The 18,757-nt window shown below is 42.7% G+C and overlaps 1 long non-coding RNA gene across 1 annotated transcript; it reads right to left on the bottom strand.

The window, feature by feature from the left end:
* Positions 1–2,032: 2,032 nt before the first annotated feature.
* On the bottom strand, positions 2,033–8,235 carry LOC134478985 (uncharacterized). The gene is made up of 3 exons (XR_015621426.1): positions 7,965–8,235; positions 3,316–3,490; positions 2,033–2,999 (listed from the first exon to the last, which is right to left on the bottom strand). It is a non-coding gene; the product is annotated as an uncharacterized LOC134478985 (long non-coding RNA).
* Between the last annotated feature and the right edge of the window lie 10,522 nt (positions 8,236–18,757).

The raw sequence follows: 18,757 nt of genomic DNA, 5'->3' as shown, positions 1-18,757 counted from the left end.
TTTTCTTTGGTGGGAGAACTGGGCTCTGGTGATGCCAAGTAGTCTTAGTTTCTGTTGCTTAGGTTGCCTCTCGCCATCAGCTTGTCTCTGGTGTTTGCTTGTCTTGCTGTTTCTGACAGTGGCTTGATCCTCCTGTAGGCCTCTGTGTCAGCACTCCTGTAGAACTGCTTTCCTGTTTTCTTTCAGCCATTTCTGGGAACAGGTTCTCTGCTCTCAGTTGTGTAGGCCTTCCTGGTGACTGTCTTTCAGCTCTCGGGGCAGACAGGAATCAGATGGGTCCTGCCCCTGACTGCTCTTAGGTCCTTGCACCCAGGGGGCACAGCTGGCACTAGTCGATTCCCTCTTGGGTCAGGAATGTGGGCTGAGGGTAGTTTCCTCTGATTTCTCAAGAGTTTCTGCATTTCTCAGGGTCCAGCTCTCTCCCGCAGGGGATTTGAGTGAGGGATTTCCAGCTCCCAGTGGAGCTGTTTGACTGGATCAGTTCAGCTCACAGACCAGAACTGTAGGTATTGTCAGCTGACTATTCCTATATTCTTGTATCTAGAGGTACTCTGCAGTTTCCTCTTGGACCAGGGATGTGGGCAGAGTTGGGCAGATGTGATAGTCTGTTCTGCAGTCTCAGGATGGTCTGCACTTCTGGATCGCTTTTATACCATTTTAATTACACGTAATAAGGTCAGTTCTAGGTTAAGGGAACAAGCAAGACAATAAACACAAATAATCAAGGACCAAGCAAGGCAATAAACAAAGCCCCGTGATCACTGTTTCTAGTGGCTCATCAGGATGACCAAGACATCTGAGCCTTCCCTGTCCCAGCCCAAAGTCAAGTTCTTGCCCCAAGTCAGATTCCTGCCTGATCTTACTTCTGCGTTTTGGCCCAGTGTCAAATTCTTGCCTGAACCCTACTTCCTTGTTTGGGCCCAATGTCAAATTCCTGCCAAGTTTCTAGAAGTTGTCCCTCAATCTCTCCAACTCTCCTCTCCGATATCTCTGGATTATTACTTATTAAATCTATATTTTATCTTTGTTGCCTATGCACCCTTTTGGGCAGCTCTTCTGGGGCCACTTTTTCCTTCGTACCTATGTTTTGGCCCTCTCTCCCTCTTACACCTTTTGGCTGTGGTCTATCTCTTATTCCCTTGTCATGGAGGAATCCCCTCTTTCTCCTCTGTGTTCTTTGCCCTGGAATCCTAAAAGTTCTGCCTCTCTCTGTGTGTCCAACCATAAGCTGTTGGCCACTTTATTTCTCGATCAGAGCCAATTGGGGGCAGGCTTCCTTTAGCCTACGTGTGAGACACTGCAAACAGATTTTTGGGTAACATAATTAGCATGAGAACCTGAACTGCTACATTTACCCCCTTTTGTCCTCTAAAAAGGCCTTTTCGTTTACATATACATCGAACATAATTACATAGCAGTCATGTAAATTATGAGATATGATATAGACTAAAGGCATCCAGTCCATCGATTTTGTCAATTTAGATATATTGTTTTATCATCTATCCTGAGCCTATAGTTCTATACGTGAATTATGTTTTGATATTGACTTGCATTACCATCTGAAAACCATCATTTCAAATCTAGATCTTTCTAAATTTTAAACAACTTAGGCTTGATTATGTAACTATAATTAGTCTTCAACCCTGTCAGAGATCTGAGAACAAATTAATTATTACCTGAATATGTAGGAAGCACAAGGACCTAGCTTCCAAAATTATATAATTTGGAGAGACACTTAGCTGTCTGAAAAGTCCTGTAATTTCTTATAACATTGGAGCATCTGCCTTTAGCCTTCTGCCAAACCATCTGGCAGACCTTATATAAAGAAGGAAATATGAAGGACTAGCTTACTCTGTCTTGGCAGAGCTAAGATGCTGACTATCTTATATGTGTTTTCTTTCTTGGACAGTATTCTTTGTCTGCAGGTAATTCAGGGTGACCTTGCCACGATTGGCAACTCTACCTGGAGGCAATGATATTTAATATCTTCTTTGAACCATAAAGGGGGTACTGTCAGGAGCAAACATGTCTTGAAGTCAAATGATCTTTAATAATGAAATAACATTGAATGTCATATTCTGTGGGTTTCTGATGTTTTTGAATATTTTCTGATGATTTTGAAGATCTATGCAAAGTATATCTGAACTGTTAAACCTTAACTACTCTTAGCTATTTTTATTTGAGTAATACTCATTACATTTTATTGTAATAAATCCGAATCTAATAGAACCAGGAGTTTGTTATCTGGTCTTTAACTTGCATTACTTTCTCATCCTAAGTAGTTTGTAACAGCAGCTATAGAAGGACTGGGTCAAGACCTTGTATTCTTTAATGAGTTACATAGGCACAATGCCTAAGAGTAACAATATTTATTTTTAAATTTTGTATCAATATATAAAAATTTATAACAATGAAAACCTTAACTCTATATCAATATATAAATTCTATACCAATGTAAGAAACTATAACTCCAATTTTCTATCAAGTATAAAGATTTCTATCCGTGTAAGATAGAACTAAACAATGTTTTGTTCAAGAATAAATTTAGTAATTCACATCATCTATTTCTTCCCTGTTTAAAATTATGACCATTTCCAAATTATCCCTTAAAATGACAACTATCTATAATTTATAAAATAACCATAACCAGACACCCAAACCCAAGGGATTGGGATGACGACTCTTCACAACTTTTTCCTGCTGAATAGAGGTGTTGACAGATTCTTTAAAGGAGTGGGGAGGAGTAGGAAAATAGCTTTAGTATCTGTTATCCAGTCTTTGTATGCTTAGAAGGCTTGGGGCTTGACTGAAGTTCTTACTGGATCTGTCTGAAAGGTTGGATGAAGCGAGGTCATCTGGAATCACCAGCTATTCCTGAAGCTGTTCTGGAAGCAATTCTCTGGAGATAGCTTCAGGAGGCAGGGGGCTGGAACAGCAGGTCACATCAGCATCCCCAAGGATGAATCCCATCAGAGCTGTATATCCTGCAATATATGAACCTCACAACCAAAATTTTAGTACTATAAAGATATTTGTATGGATTGTGCAAGATTCACAAATTAGTTAAGGATGAATTTTTGCTTCTTGTTTGAGCAGGTAGAAGACAACTGTCTTTTTTATGAGTTCATTTGATCAATAACCAATTGTAATAAATCTTTATTATGTCATATGAAGGAGGGCATGAAGAATCTTAAGGATTCCACAACCAACAAGATTTATTGTCTAATTTTAGCTGAAGTTTTTACTAGAGACATTTTTATGTCTAAGTCAGTTACTGGGCTGTTCCCATGTGGAGGAATCAGCAGATCAAGTTACCTGCCCTGTTTGATGTTCTCAAACTTTTCTTTTCTGTAGCCAAGATCTTCAGGAGGTCTTCCCCTCTCTTATCTGGTCCATATCACTCTGGAAGGGGTCCAGAGCCTTTTCTTCTTTCCTATTAACATGGATACAGAGCCGCTCTCCCAAAATAGCATGTCCTTGGTCCAGTAGCCTGAAATCATCAAAGATATAAATTGATTCAATTTAGTAGCTTGACCTCTCTCCCAGAGGATTTTTTAATATAACCAAACCCAGAGCCACACGCTGAATAGTAGGCAAGATAGGGCGATGGCATGGATTTGGGATGCCGTGGCAGAGGTGAAGATGAGATGACAAACTCTAAAAGCACTTGGGATGCTTAGTCAACAGCACACATTGATCATATGTGGGAGGGCCAGAGGAGTTGGAGATGACATCTAGGTTTCTGTATTGAGCAACTAGTGATGTCATCATTGTCTCCAATCAAAGCTACAGTTGCTAAAAGAGAAAGAGGACACCTCCTACTCGTGAGGGCATCTGACCGAGTTCTAGACCTTGTGTGTAGCACCTTTCTCCTGCTCACTCTGCATAGGATGTGCATAGCTAGCCTCTCCCTCCCCCGTTAAACCACCTCCTCATCACCAGAGAAACGTGTGAGAACTAAGCCCAACTTCGAAAAGGCCTTCAACACATGCACATAAAATATGCCTATGCACATAAAACGTATGTTTTATGTTTACCAAACGTATGAAGAAATTGAGAAAGGCATGTATGTTGGATAGAGTTGTTTTATGCTCAAAATTTGCTTCTCATACTGGTATGAGGGAAATGAGACCCTTACTTCAAGAGACATAAGGCAGTTTTGTTTGTTTGCTTGCTTGTTTGTTTAGACACAGGGTTTCTTTATGTACCTGTCCTGGAACTAGCTCTGTAGATCAGGCTGGCTTCAAACTCTCTGTCTTTGCCTCCTGGGTGAGTACTAGGATTAAAGGCGTGAGCCACCACTGCCCAGTTAGCACATAAAGCATTTTTAATACACCTAGCTGCAGAAAGGGACATTGGCATAGAGAAAAGGCCTAAGACAGTAGTTTTTAAATCTCTGCCCAGGAGAAATTCCTGTCCTTTTTTGAAGCAGCATAGGCTGGGACTTTAGAGATTCCCAGTCTTGCAAAGCCCTCTTCCCAAATGCCTCATCCTATGAGTTTAGAATTAAAAACCTTGTCTGATGGATAACTTGTTACTGCCCCCTTTTCTGATAGTGGGGTCGGTCATGCAGCTGATGGATGGTGATATTCCATTTCTCAGAGTTTTAAGACAAGCAGACACCAGCTCGACCCAGTGTCTCCTGCTCATCTGTAACTCTGATGAACTTTAAATGTGCCTCACATTGAAAACCGACCATAACAGTGTATTTCTTTTACTGGCAAGATGGTTTGGTAGGCAAAAAGCTCACTTCTCGAGTGTGAGGACCTGGGTTTGAAACCCCAGAACCCACAAAGAGCCAGGAGCAGCAGTGATCATCTCTAATCACAGTACTCCTACAGAGATGAGAGGTATTGTGAGAAAATCCCTGAACGCTTGAGGGCTGGCTAGCCAGGTTATACATCAATAAACTACAAGAGTCTATCTTAATCCCAGTACTTAGGAGGCAAAGGATGGTGGATCTCCATGAGTTTCAGGCCAGCTGGTCTACATAGTGAGCTCCAGCCAGGACTGCATAGAAACCTTGTCTCAGAAGAACAAGGAAGGGGGGGGGAGGAAGAGGGAGAGGAGGAGAAGAAGAACAACAACAACAACGACAACCAAGCCTAGCATATAGTAGTCACTTAATATACACTTTGTATTGCTTCTGTGAATCTCTATGAAGATGGGAGGTTTCTTTTTGATTTTCCCTTGTTGTTAGGAATAGTGTCTAACAAAGATCGTATAATAAACACTGAACAAACAAGATCCTTGATGACATAATATTAGCTGTCCTCTCAACATGGAGCCTTTTCTATTTCCCTAGTAACAGAATCTGAATTCTTACCACTGGCATCGTCTCCTGGCTCTCTTACAACTAGTTTGGTCACTGAAACCTGAACCGAAATGTTCATGGGCCTTTCACGAGCGCCATAACTGAAAGCGCCCTCTCCTTTTCTCTGCTTTCTGGCTTGATTCTGAAGCTGTCATCGTGTAGCACAAAAACCTTGTGGGTTAGTAAACAGGCACGGAGTTGGGAGACAGACATAGACTAGACTGAGGGAGGAAGCCCTTTGTCCCCAGAGAGCTGCCAGGCCAATCTGAGAGCTTTTCCTGCTAGACTTGGGATGAATGAGAGGAAGATGTTTGGGTAATCAGAAGCATTGTTGTTTTAAAGACTTCTGGTTAAATGCTGTCCAAATAATCCAAGTTAAGCATTTCAAATGTAAATTGAAAGTACAGCTATATAAACCCAATTATTCAATCTCTGAGATTTATAAAACAATCATTAATAGTATTTTAGTGAGAGGTGGGTGGTCAAAAATGAATGGACGGAATAAAGAGGTCTCCCCTAAGAACGAGGAGTTACTCTTTATAAAACATGTTTAAGAGGGGAATGTGACTTGGCTCACTGAAACAGGAAAGCATTTTGAGGACTGAGGATGTAGCTCAACAGTAGAATCCTTGCCTCGCATGCACAAGACATGGGTTCAATCCTCACTACTGAAAGGAAAAAAGGGGGACATTTGAAGCCCAGTATAACCAAAATGTCATTGTATTTGGTGAAGTGAGTCTGAAGAGACCAGCTTTACCCCTCGGGACTTGAACATGGATCACATATCATGTCCATAACAAGAAAATAGGAAAACTATGTAAATTGAACAACTGTGATTGATAAACTTTCCCCACGTACATGAATTCGTTCCAATATCCCATTTGGATATGTAGGTGTTGAGAAATTTTACAAAAGAAAACAAATGCAAACCAAAAAAACAAAACAAACAAACAAACAAAAAAACCCGAGGCTGCTACTATCCGGTTGGCTTGCTCTCAGGCAACCGGCCAAGCAAGTGGTAGAGACAAGATTGAAACCTGTTTGGCTCTGGAGTCCTCCTCCTCCCTGTGTAGCCCTAATCTCTCACAGCCGCCAAGTACATACTCAAAGGCCTCCAGACCTGTGTTCTCACCACAGGCTAAAGATAGTAGTCCCTGTCTTACTCCCTTTGTCCTGGCCTGCCCTGACCTGTTTCCTAGCACTTGGGGATTAACCGGATTTAAGTCAGTTTTCCCTACAATTCTTGATGTCAAACTACAGGATCCCATTCACAGGGTGACAGCGACTCCTTAAGTCTTTCCTCAACTGCTTTGACTGGCTTGAGCCTGCTTTTCCAGTGCCAGCAAAATGCAGGTGACTCAGATTGAGATTATAAACCTCTTGCCAGATAGGAGGAGAGAGTGGCTCCTCTTTTGGCTACACCCAGATTTTCTTCTTTCCCAGAGTTTTTCTTGCTTGGTCAGAAGACTCCAAGCCAGCTCCACCTCCTGTGTCCTCTGTCTCAATGAATGCTGTCAACATCCATCCTGCTGCCCAAACCAGGATCCTCTGACTCACTCCAAATACCAATTCCATCATCTACCACATAAAGGAAGCTCCCAGTCTCTGTTTCCCAACATTTTCTATGAAAATTTGCCTCTCTCCATCTCCTATTTCAGGCCCCTATCTTCTCTCGTCGAGATGATGATTCTCAACCTCTAGGGAGGACCGCTGCATCTGAGTGGTGGCAGACAGTGTGTGCTTATTCCCTTCCTCTTGTTTATTGAGGTATAATTCACACACAGGAAAGAGCCCAAAATGTTTTCAAAAAGGTTCCTAGAACATTTCCAGCACCTCAGAAAATCCTCCGCATGCCCCCCATTTGAGCCATCCGAACCCACAAGGTAGCTATTGTTTCTGACTTCTGTCAGCATAGATTAGATTTGCCTATCTTAAAAATTAATATACATGGATACATATAGTAGATTAATATTCTATTCATTCCTTTATCCTTTTATAATTTATAATAATAATAATAATAATAGTTTTGTTCTTGTTTTTATGTTCATTAGTGTTTTCCTTGCGTGTGCATCTGTGTGAGGGTGTGGGATCCCCTGGAACTGGAGTTAAAGACAGGAAGGAGCTGCCATGTGGGTGCTCAGAGTTGAACCAGGGACCTCTAGAAGAGCAGTCACTGTTCTTGGCCATCTCTCCAGCCCCGGGTGTAAGTTATAGGCCAGTTAGATTTATATAGCGAGACTGTCCCCCCCAAAAAGTTTAAAACATGTTGACTCCTCCAGAAAGTTAATTTTATTTGAAAAGCTGCATTAAATATTATTCATTTTGACTGCTATGATTGTGGCTATGTTTTTGTCTCCGTGTGACTGAGGAGGACAGAGGGATAGCAGACTCCTGGGAGCTAGAGTTACAGTTGTGAGCTGCCAGATGTAGGTGCTGCTGGGAATTGAACTCAGGTCTTCTGCAAGGATGGTGTGTGCTCTTAACCACTGGGTCAACACTTCCATCCCAGTGGATGTGTTTTTAAAATGTGTATTCCTTAGGAAAGTTCCTTCCCCAGTCATGTTACCTTCTGTGACTGTACTGGGTAGATGGCAGTTAGCACAGGAAGGAAAAGATAAAAATATCCGCAGAGAAGAGAAGGAGAACTCACCTTTGCTTTGTGTTCCCCTGAGCAGCGCGCTTGGTATACGTGCCGTTCACTTCTTTATAGCTTTGTACCGTAGTCAGCGGTCTGCGCTTTATAAATGCAGAACTGAGAGTCACGGTTTAAACGATTTGCCCGTTTCTTAAACTGTGTGTTCGTTTTCATTGTTTGGCTTCATTTCATTGTTTGTGTTCATTTCATTGTTTGCAGCGAAAGAAATAACCTTGGGATCAAAGGAAGCAGAAAGGAAATGACAGATATATTTAAAAGGCTCAGTAAATTATCTCTGAATTCTACGTGAAGGCCGTGCAGGGCCCGAGGGTAGCTCCTGTGAGCCGGAGAACCAGTACTTCAAGGTTATCCTTGGCTGCATAGTGAGTTTGAGAACAGTTTGAGCTTCATGAGGTCGGGTTTTTCTTTTATTATTAATTATTATTTTGTTGTTGCTGAGACGGGGTTTATCTGTGTAGCTCTGGGCTGTCTTAGAACTCTACAGACCAGGCTGGCCTCTGCCTCCTGAGTGCTGAGATTAAAGGTATGAACCCTCAAGCACCCTGCCCCCTGCACCCTTTTTTAAGTGAGGGAAAACTGGAGAGGAAAGATACGGTGCTGGTAGTCTTATGCCAACTTGACACACAAACTGGAGTTATCCGAAAGGGGGGGGGGGGAGCAATGCAAACAATGTGAGAAGCCTTATTTTCCTATTTCTTCTCGGGCCTTGGCTTCATGAGTTTGGATGGCCAGAGCCTGTTTCTAGAATGCATATACTGCGTGGAAAACTGTTTTTCCTGAACCACTTGATACTCTTGTCCATTATGCATGGGTGCCAACCAGGACTAGGCATCATTTGGTTTTCACTGAAACAGGTCCCACCCTCACTGGGCCTCTACTGCAGCCTCTGACCTTTCCTCCACTGTTGTGTGAAGGACTTGCCCCTCCTCTACATCATGCTGGGATAGATCACTGTCTCTGAGTAACCTTATAGAGAGTGCTTATTCAATTCAGATGCTATTTTCAGAGCTCAACAGACCAAGCTGAAAAACACTTAAGTAACCAAAGATTACTATATAAGCTATCTCAGAAAATCTTAAATTGGCAAAACAAACAAAAAATCAAAGTAGCAACAATAAACCAACAAACCAAACAAAAGAGAAACCCCAAAGATACCCCCCTGACTGTCCATGATGTTGTTCATGTTGAACAGGGCACTCACCCATTCTGGGTCACAGCTTCACACAATAAGCAGGGTCTGGACCGGAGCAGTGTCCTCAGCTCTAATGAACCAGGTGTGGGGGTGCACGCCTCTGGACCGGTGATAGAAGCCGGTAGATCTCTGAATTTTAGGTCAGCCTGGTCTACATAGTGAGACCCTGCCTCAAAAAACCCGTAAAACCAAATGAAATTCCAAAACAAAAGACAAAAAACAAACAAACAAACGAATGCCTGCACCCTTAGTCACCTTCCTGTGCCCACTCCTAATCAAAATCTCAGACCACTTTAGTAACTGTCCCTTCTGCCATAAATCTCACTGAGAACCACGCTAGACCATCTATCTCTGCATATCCCTACCAGAACTCCCTGAGGGGATGAAATAACGCTCTATGTTGTTCTTGAGAATTTTGTGTCCTGTGGTTGAGGCTTGGATGACGGCACAAAACCATCTGTTGGTAACGTCATGAATTGTCCTTTCGCCTGGCTCTCAGCACAAAGAAAGCCACATCCAGTACAAAACCAAGGGCCACTGTGTTCAAACCTCAGCATTTGCTTGTCTTTCAGATATGCTGAGCAGCGCTGTGGGCGCTAAAGGTCTTCTATAGAAGATCACCACGGAGTATACCTTCCTGGTCCCTAAAGACAGTACACATAGGATGAGAAGGTCAGAAAGGAAATCTATAGAAGGGTGACTTGCTTGTCCTTCTTACTGTCACCGTTACTGTGGGGCCCACACATCACACAGTTATCAAACGTATGCACTTGTCTTAAACATGTGCATGCCGGTCTACTGTCACCAACATAGTAGGGCTCTATCTACCACATGCATACTCCATGCTAACCCATTTGTGCATGAGCCTGCACGCACCCTGCCTCCCACACTCTTTGTCTCTCATCTTTTCCAGATAGGACACATAACCTGACACAGAAAATGTTTTACAGAGCTTCCCTATAAATAGACACATATGTCTCAATGCTAGCCCCCCCCACAGTTGTTCACTACTCTCTAAATCCATGTACACACTAAGCAATGATCACGTCCCTGTCACATGTTTGTCCCATGCTTTATTCATTAGCTCACACTTAGCTGCCCAAGCACACTGATAGTCAATCTATTTACATAGACCTACTTCTCTATTAGACGCCATACTTACCTTCACTCTTGTAAGCTCAGATCACATACGTCACTGTGTTCATAACCAGAGTTGAGTTTCTACCAGCCATTCTTGTAAATCCATATATGCATATGCTCTTATACAAGTACAACACACACACACAGAGAGAGAGAGAGAGAGAGAGAGAGAGAGAGAGAGAGAGAGAGAGAGAGAGAAAGATAGAGACAGAGACAGAGAGACAGAGTCAGCCTCCATAGCTGGCATATAACATACTGGGCTACCATAAATTCACATCCATGTTCTGTGAATATCATCCATGTTGCCTCTAAGATAACACATGTGTTGCCCCTACTCCCCTTGACCATTTTATGTCTACACACCGCATGTACTTCTCTAATATTTGCAAAAACTAGAGATGTCACTTCCCTTCATACAAAGCAGTATTAGAAGACTGGTGTGTGTGTGAGAACCCCAGCGTTATGTCGGGGTGATGAGGACGTTCCTCATACCTACAGGTCTTTCTTTCTGTGTAAAAGGACTAACTTGGGCTCCATTGGAACTGCTTCTTTTAGGCAACACATAGCATTTCCCTCCCAGTCACCACACATTTTAAATTGTTACACCATGTTCCTCTTGAAAAGGTCAAGGAAACCTTGGCCACACATAGCAGAGAAACATAGCAACCAAAACAAAACTGGAAAACCAAGACCTTTTACTTTACACAAACAGGAACTGTTTCCTTGCTTTTGAGCTCTGTCAGTCTGAAACCGAGGGAGCGGGCGCCTCATCAGTATGGACGCAAACCGGGTCTGCATTGCAGGCTTCAGGAGAATAAGTCTGCGGCTTATGCAGTGTCTAAGGAGAGGGAAGTAACAGGCACGGAATGTCCTTGATTCCTAGGTTGAGGAACGATCTGACAGTGAAGTCTCATTGTTCCCACTCTGTGCATTCAAAATAATTTTCTTTAAAAAGAAAATCAAGGAACTAAAGGGATCACTTAGTAAGGAACTGATTTCGATGGCAAGAAGCCACAGGAAAATGTCAGATAGAGTAGCATAGCATGTGCCACAATTACAGTGCTGGCAAGGCAGAGGCAGGAGCATTCCTGGGGCTCATTCATCAGCCAATCTAGTCTAATTGGTAAGCGCCAATCCAACGAGAGACCCTGCTTTAAAGGAGGTGGATGGCTTCCTAAGGATGACACCTAGGCTGTCATCTAGCCTCCACACATTTGCACACACATGAAACCTATCCCCTACACATTCACACTCACACACATAAAAATGATTTTCCCAGAGTATTGATGTTAATGGCCCTAGATCTTTTATTCCTTTCCTGTGGAACCAGATCTATCAATCCCAAAAGTGTACAGGGTATATATTCTATGACTACTCCATTCAACAATTCAATAACTATTTATTGAACGCTATGAATTCCATCCACTGTGAGGACTACTTTGGATATAATGGGGGAGAAAAAGACACACTCTGTTGTGAAATTTAGAGACCATGATGCCATAGTTGCTAAACCAAATGACTTGAATTAAGGATTAGAATTATGAGAAAGAACTTGAGTAAATGGGGAGGACTGGCAACATGGACTGGGGAAGAGACAATAGTTGTTCAATAAACTCAGGATCTGCCAGTCATTCTGCTATTTCGTTAGAAGAGAAACCAGATGAGTGTCAGCAAGAGTGCAGGATTGGATGTTAGGTAAAGCTAAGAGGGGGTTGGTCTCATTCAGAGAAGACGGAAAAGATAACCAATTAGGTTATAAGGCAGGTAGCTCCTGGGTGTTTGGAGCTCCATAAAATGCTGACTTTCCAAGATAGAACACAAGCATTCAAAACTGATCCTGAATTTTAGCAAGGCCAATAATTTTTAGTATAAATATGCACTACAGAATATTCGTAACATATGTTTTAAAACTATCAAATTTATGTATGTTATATTTACCTATATGCAGTAAGCGTTCAGGACCATGACAGGTAAGGCAGGTTGAGGTCTCAGATCTGTGTGATGAGATGACATTTGTAACTGTATGGAAAATAGATATAAAGTCCCTGGAGTCACACTGAAGAAGCTATAACCTCACAGACTCCCCAGTGAGGAAAGAGAAGCTGGTGGAGGCCAGACACAGGAAATTGACAAGAGCTGACATAGCTAGAACCACTGAATAGCCATGGCCCATTTCTTGCATGAATTCCATGCTGTAGAACCTATGTCCAAACCAAAATCCATCCCAGGTACTATATACAACCATTTTGATTTAGTTGTGGTGTGTGTGTGAGTGTGTGTGTGTGTGTCTGAATATGTGTGTGTGAGTGTCTGTGAGTGTGTGTGTGAGTGTGTGTGAGTGTGTGTTTGTGTGTGTGTGTGCATTGCATGTACAGGCCAGAAAATAACCTCGAATGTCATTCATCAAGAGTTATCCAACTTGTTTTCTCAGAAAAAAGGTTTCTCACTGGCCTGTAGCTCACCAAATAGGAGAAATTGTTTGGCCAGTGAGTCCCAGGGATTAGGCCTGTCTCTACCTCTCCAGCACTGGGATCATAAATGTGTCATCATGGCTGTGGATTCTAGGGATTGAACTCAGGTACTAATACTTGTACCATGACAAGCACTTTTCCCCACTGATCCATCTGCTAATCCCTTGTGTATATATGTCCTAATTTATTACTTTGGGAGACTAAAAATGGTAAACAAGGCTGGGAAGATGGCTCAGAGGGTTGAAGGTGCTTGCTGTACAAGTGTGAGAACCCCAGGATCCACGTAGACACCAGAAGTACAATGCGAGCATCTTCAGCAACTGCTTCTTGCTTCAGAGGTTTATATTAAGCTAATACCTGATTAAAAAGCTGCCACCCTAGTCCATATAGAAATTGAATTTCCTCAGATTCTCTTTAAGTAAGATACATTTCTCTGTACAGAGGTGTTAGTTTCATAGCAGCATTCCACCCAGTTGAAATCATCTTCAAAACTCATTCTGTCATGTTAGATATCTTTACTGGCTTTGAGTCACCTGTAGATTTGGTAATTCTATTACCTGTGTCTTCATATATAGTCCTATTAAAAAAAAAAAGCCAAACAGGGCAGGGCCAGTGACAGACCGGAATCTCCACAGGAGACTTACAGCCAGATGACTTAGTAATTCCATCATTCCAGGTATGGCTCTGGCAAGTATAAGAAAAGGAACTCTCATGTTTCTTTTTAAATAATTATTTATTTATTTAATTTATTTTATTTATGTGTGTACACTGTAGCTGTCTTCATGACACCAGAAGAGGGCATTGGATCTCATTACAGATGGCTGTGAGCCACCATGTGGTTGCTGGGAATTGAACTCAGGATCTCTGGAAGAGCAGTCAGTGCTCTCAACCACTGAGCCATCTCTCCAGCCCAAGTCTCATGTTTCTTATGAGGTGAAAAACCTGGAGAATTGTTTGAAGTTGCTTTTAGGGTTTATGCTAGAAACCTGAATAACTATCTGAAACATTTAAATGCTTTAGGAGTTACTGGGAGTCATAAGAAGTAGTAAGGATGGGCAGAGGAAGGAAGACGAAAAGGAAGTTCAGAGGTCAAGAGAGATGGAGAAAGAGCAGCATTAGCATCCGTTCTGAAAGTCATGTGACGTTCTTTGAAGATTTATCACTTCCTGTCCTGGAATACAAAATAAAGCTAAGAGGCAGGCCTTAAGGAACCTTCCTTCTGACAAACCTGAATGGACTAAAAGGCCACATCAGACAAAAACCAGGCTTCCTGAAGGTTGAGCTAAGCCAAAGCAAAACTTTTTGAGGCTTAGTGTCTACTTGACACAACTGGTCATACTCCCTATCTTATGGGGGAAAACAAAAAAGAAATTACTTCAACTCTGAAAGAAATACTCCCAAGAAAATCAGCTGGAAGTAATCAAGAAATGATTTTCTTGACTGTTCGATTAATGATAATTTCCCACAGCAAATCACAAAAGTAACTACTAAAGCAAGCTCCTACGGATAAACCATTTTCTTGGTGTTTTTTTTTTTTTTTCTTCCTTCCCTGAATTTGGTAGTCATATGCTTTTGACCAAATGATTCAGATTTTAGTCTCCTCAGCTTTGGGAAGGATTCTACGATGTTTAAGATTAAGGAATACTTTGATTTTACTCAAATTTTTTCAGTTTGAGTGACCGGGTCACCTGATGTCTCTATGCTATCTGTGTCTACTTTCACACAATGTCTTCCCAATGTGCAGGTCATTAACAGTCCCAGCAGGGCTCTCCACTGCATACAAAGCCCTGTGGACTGTCCCTCCTGCTTAGATACTCATTTGCCCTTCCCTGCTTGGCTCATTATTCATGGTTGAAAGAATGAGTTCAAGAATTTCCTCGGTGAAACTCTTTCCCCAGTGCCCTCTTGGGGCAATACAGGGGGTGCGCCTGGTTCCTGACTGCCTAAGTGTTTCTGTAGCAGGAGAGACAAAGGCTCAAGTTAGTTCTTGTTCCTTACTCTTTACAGGGCTTGGTGCTAGACAGTGGGTACTTAGGACTTAGGATGGGAAATGTCGGGGGAGGCCTGGTGAGCATGGATTTGTCCTGCGCAGAAGCTTCTGAGACATCAATCAAGAAAGCGAAATCAAGGGGTTGGGGATTTAGCTCAGTGGTAAAGCGCTTGCCTAGCAAGCGCAAGGCCCTGGCCTGGGTTCGGTCCCCAGCTCCGAAAAAAAGAAAAAAGAGAAAAGAAAAGAGAGAGAGAGAGAGAGAGAGAGAGAGAGAGAGAGAGAGAGAGAGAGAGAGAGAGAAATCAATAACAAAGTAAATTGGTTAATGCCATTGGACCCATCAGGAGGAACGTAGGCAGGGACAAAACTCAGAGGATGAAGACTTTAGACAAGATTTGACCAGAAAGGGGGAAAGGATTGGAATGTATTGAGATGATTTTGTAATCACTCTAGATGCAGGGTAGAGACTCAAGATCTTTAATATGGTTTGTTGTTTGTTTTTTACTTCCTCTGTAAGTTACTAAGTGAAGTCATTTTGTGGTAATTAGGGTAAGCCACTGAAGGAGGAAGTTGGAAGAGAAAAGAAATATTTTTACTAACTGCCACAGGGGCATTAGGAGAGTGAGGGCCAGTGATGTATTTTATGAAGGTCCAGATGCGTTTCCAAATGAGTCAGACGAAAGGCTAAGGTGATAAAAAGAAAGATAGTATTTTCCCAGTGCTCTAATCGGTGGGAAGAACTAGGAGCTCAGGTTGGATCAGGAAGAGATAAGCAGAAGAAAATGAAAGAGAAACAAAAAACAAAGCCCAAAGGTTGATAAATGTTAAGGTGGACAATCAGGTCTAGAAGGAGAAAGTTGTGAGAGGCATGGAAGGTTGAAGGCAGAGAAGAGGAGACCACAATTTAAGCTTCTGGAAGTGAAGTCCACAGGGTTGAGAAGGTCTAGGAGTCATCAGAAAAGTCATCCACCTGGGCCTTGTCATAGCTCCAGATGACTGTGAAGTTAGAAATGAGTCAGGGGTTGGAGGGACGTTGGGGAGAGGCCAGTAAGAGGGTAATCGTCATCAAGGAAGGTAGCCGTAGGCTGGAATAGAACCTAGTGGCCTGCTAGGGTAGTGCTTTGAACAGAGTAAATTTACTTGCAGAGGATCAGTGGTCTACAGAAGGAACTGGCATGTGGCAAGAATAGATGCCGTTTTATGCATTAGTAGTAGATGGAATATGGAAGGATTAATAGGGGGGAAATGTCCCTGGGAAAGACAGTATGTAGGATATGCAGGAAGAAAGGCTGAAGCTGTAAAGTGTCAGTTATCAGGGCCTGGGGAGCTCAGAAGACATGAAGGGAAGCTGGAGACGGGCCTTGGGTGTAGGAGTGTGCTTTCCCTACTCCATCCCGCCTTTCCTTAACCCTTCATTCTCTTACTATTCTGAAAATTAACACCTTACGGTGCACAAACTGAGTGGTACCCCTTGGTATTCATATTGTCTGAGTCATTGTCCTGTTGTTCAGAGATCTTCCCAGATTCAGGAAAGGTTACCGAATTCCCTGATGCCAGCTGGTCCAGCAAGTCAGGAAAGAACAGGACTCAGTGGTTGTGTGCTCTTCAGTGATCCTAACTCACCCTGGTTCTTGCGTCCCTCTTTTCTTTTACTTTGAGCATGACAGGGTAACCCCAAATTGAGAGGAATCCTTGCCAACAGATTCTCTGCTATCCTCTTTGAGGACTCAAGCATTCAACACCAAAAGTGAACGAATTCTTGGGCCTTCTTTAAAAAAAACAAACAAACAAAAAAACCATGTGCATGCTAAAAAGGCAGTCATCCACGTCTACCTCCTATTTCCCAGGGCAATCATGTCCAACTGTACATGTGTCCTGTGCTCTAACTCATCTCCTCCTCTTCTCTTTTCTCCTTAGCCTTCCTCCTCTTCCCCTCTTCCTCTTCTCTCCGTCTGGCAGAATGCTTTCATTTAATATCTCACAGAGCAAACAGCTAATATGAAGGAGAAGGAAGTCACCACCACTCATCTTAGCACAAAGTCAATGTGAATCTAAAGCGGAAGCCACCTGTACTCTCAGGGTAGGGCTTGGGATCCATGAATGCGGCCAGGGCTAGAGCAGCTCCTTTATGTCTTCCTCTAAGACGTTCTCTCAGCTAAGCAGCCCAACTCCCGGAGGAACTCATTTGCCGACTTGTATATACTGCTTACATCAGCAGGCTGAGGGGAAAGGCTGCTAGACGTTAGAGAGGAAAGTTTAAACCATGGTCGCCAAGCCAACAAGGCAGACGTGGCTGACCATGCGGAATTGACTGCCTTTCTAATCTTTTTCTGGTACCCATCTGACAGGAAGAGAAGCCCGGGCCTATGATAGGATGAGGCAGATTAGTAGACGGAATGCTATCCGTCAGCACTGACTGGTCTAACCTCCACCTGCTCTTCATAGTTTCCCTCCACTTAGAATGGATGCCAAGAATTTTTTAGGATCAATAGCTAGATATACCTCTGAGATGAGCTATTCTTGTTCTAGGTACTGGCTCCTCTCTGTCCTGTTCTACGGGACATTTAGTTATATATAGTTCTTAATCTTCACAACAAGCCCACCAAGTTGGTGCCATTTTTTTAAAATGAGAAAGCTGAGACAGTACTTTATTTACTATCATAAAGTTATTAAATAGTTGAGCCAGCTGAGTTTGTAGGCCTTGCTCTTAGGGTATGTCACGCGGAGACCTTTGCTTTATACTGATAGGGCTGTTTATGCTTGTGCAGATTGTACTTCAGTGAATGAAACCTGCCACAGATGGAATGAGGCAGCTGGGACTTGGGGAAATAGACGATTCAGAGTGCCAGAGAATACTAAGGCCCTTTGATGGATACTGATCTCTTCCCTGAACATACATGTAGGAGTCTCATACCCATTATATCTGGAGGCCCCCAGATATACTTGAGAGAGGAAGAATGTTTTTCATTCTGACGAGACTCATAATGAAAACTGTTGGATGTTGCAAGCTACAGTCAGCTGGGTTCATACTTGTGTCATACCTGAACTTGCACCATTAACCAGTTCATCCATTCCAGTGTGCAAATTTATCATAGTTTCTACTGCCATAGGCACACACTGGCACACTGTGAGCAGGCAAGGCAGGGGGCAGGAGGAAAGAAAGGGAGTCAACAGGACTCTCCGGGTCTGCTACTATTTACCTGTCAAACAGAATCTCGATTGATCATCAACTCTATGACATGCGCGTTATTATAAGTGTGGGGATCTCCTCTTGACAGATTAGGAAACTGAGAACAACCTTATTATTAAGAAGGGGGTGGAAGCAGAACTTCAAAACTCCTGTTTTGTTTTGGTTTGGTTTTTCACTGTGGCACCCCGCATACTCACGTATAAGTGGGAGGGCTGGCATCTTCGATAAAGGCTTGAAGAACAAAAGGAGAGGCTATAGCTAAGTGTGATAATGTTTAGTATAACAAGCCAACAATATCCTCGATAACCTTAGCAATAACTACACAGAGAGTGGCTGGTAGAACTCATAGTCCCAGTTGGCTCAGCCAGGATCTTTCTAACCTGAACTTCCTTCTAGATGCAGACACAATGCTTCCAACCTCTGAAAACCAAGCATGTCTAACCCTGCCCTGATAATCAGTCCTGTCTTGGTACAGTCAGGAAAGTAAAGCCCGGAGATGTATGAGGACCTTGTTAGAGCAGGTCAGGTCAATGTCAAAATCAGGCCCCAGGAGGTTTCTCAGATGACAAGTTGAGCCCAGGAAATCAGCACATCTGTGCCTCCTTTCCTTAAGTGTCTAGTGTATTGCTTGAGATCCTCTAACGTTTCTAAAGGAAAACGTCAGTGAGGATGAAGAACATATAGTTCCATGTGGGAGATATTTGATATTTGGAGGATAGAAATCGAACGTGAGAGGTGACTACGAGGCAAAAAACATAGAAGACTCATTATGAAGTCTGCATTTTCATTAGAGATGTTAGGGGC

Source organism: Rattus norvegicus, chromosome 5 (assembly GCF_021556685.1).
Source record: "Rattus norvegicus strain SHRSP/BbbUtx chromosome 5, alternate assembly SHRSP_T2T, whole genome shotgun sequence".
In the NCBI taxonomy this organism is placed as follows: domain Eukaryota; kingdom Metazoa; phylum Chordata; class Mammalia; order Rodentia; family Muridae; genus Rattus; species Rattus norvegicus.
Note: the sequence above shows the minus strand (reverse complement) of the source record. Positions and strands in the feature narration are given on the sequence as shown.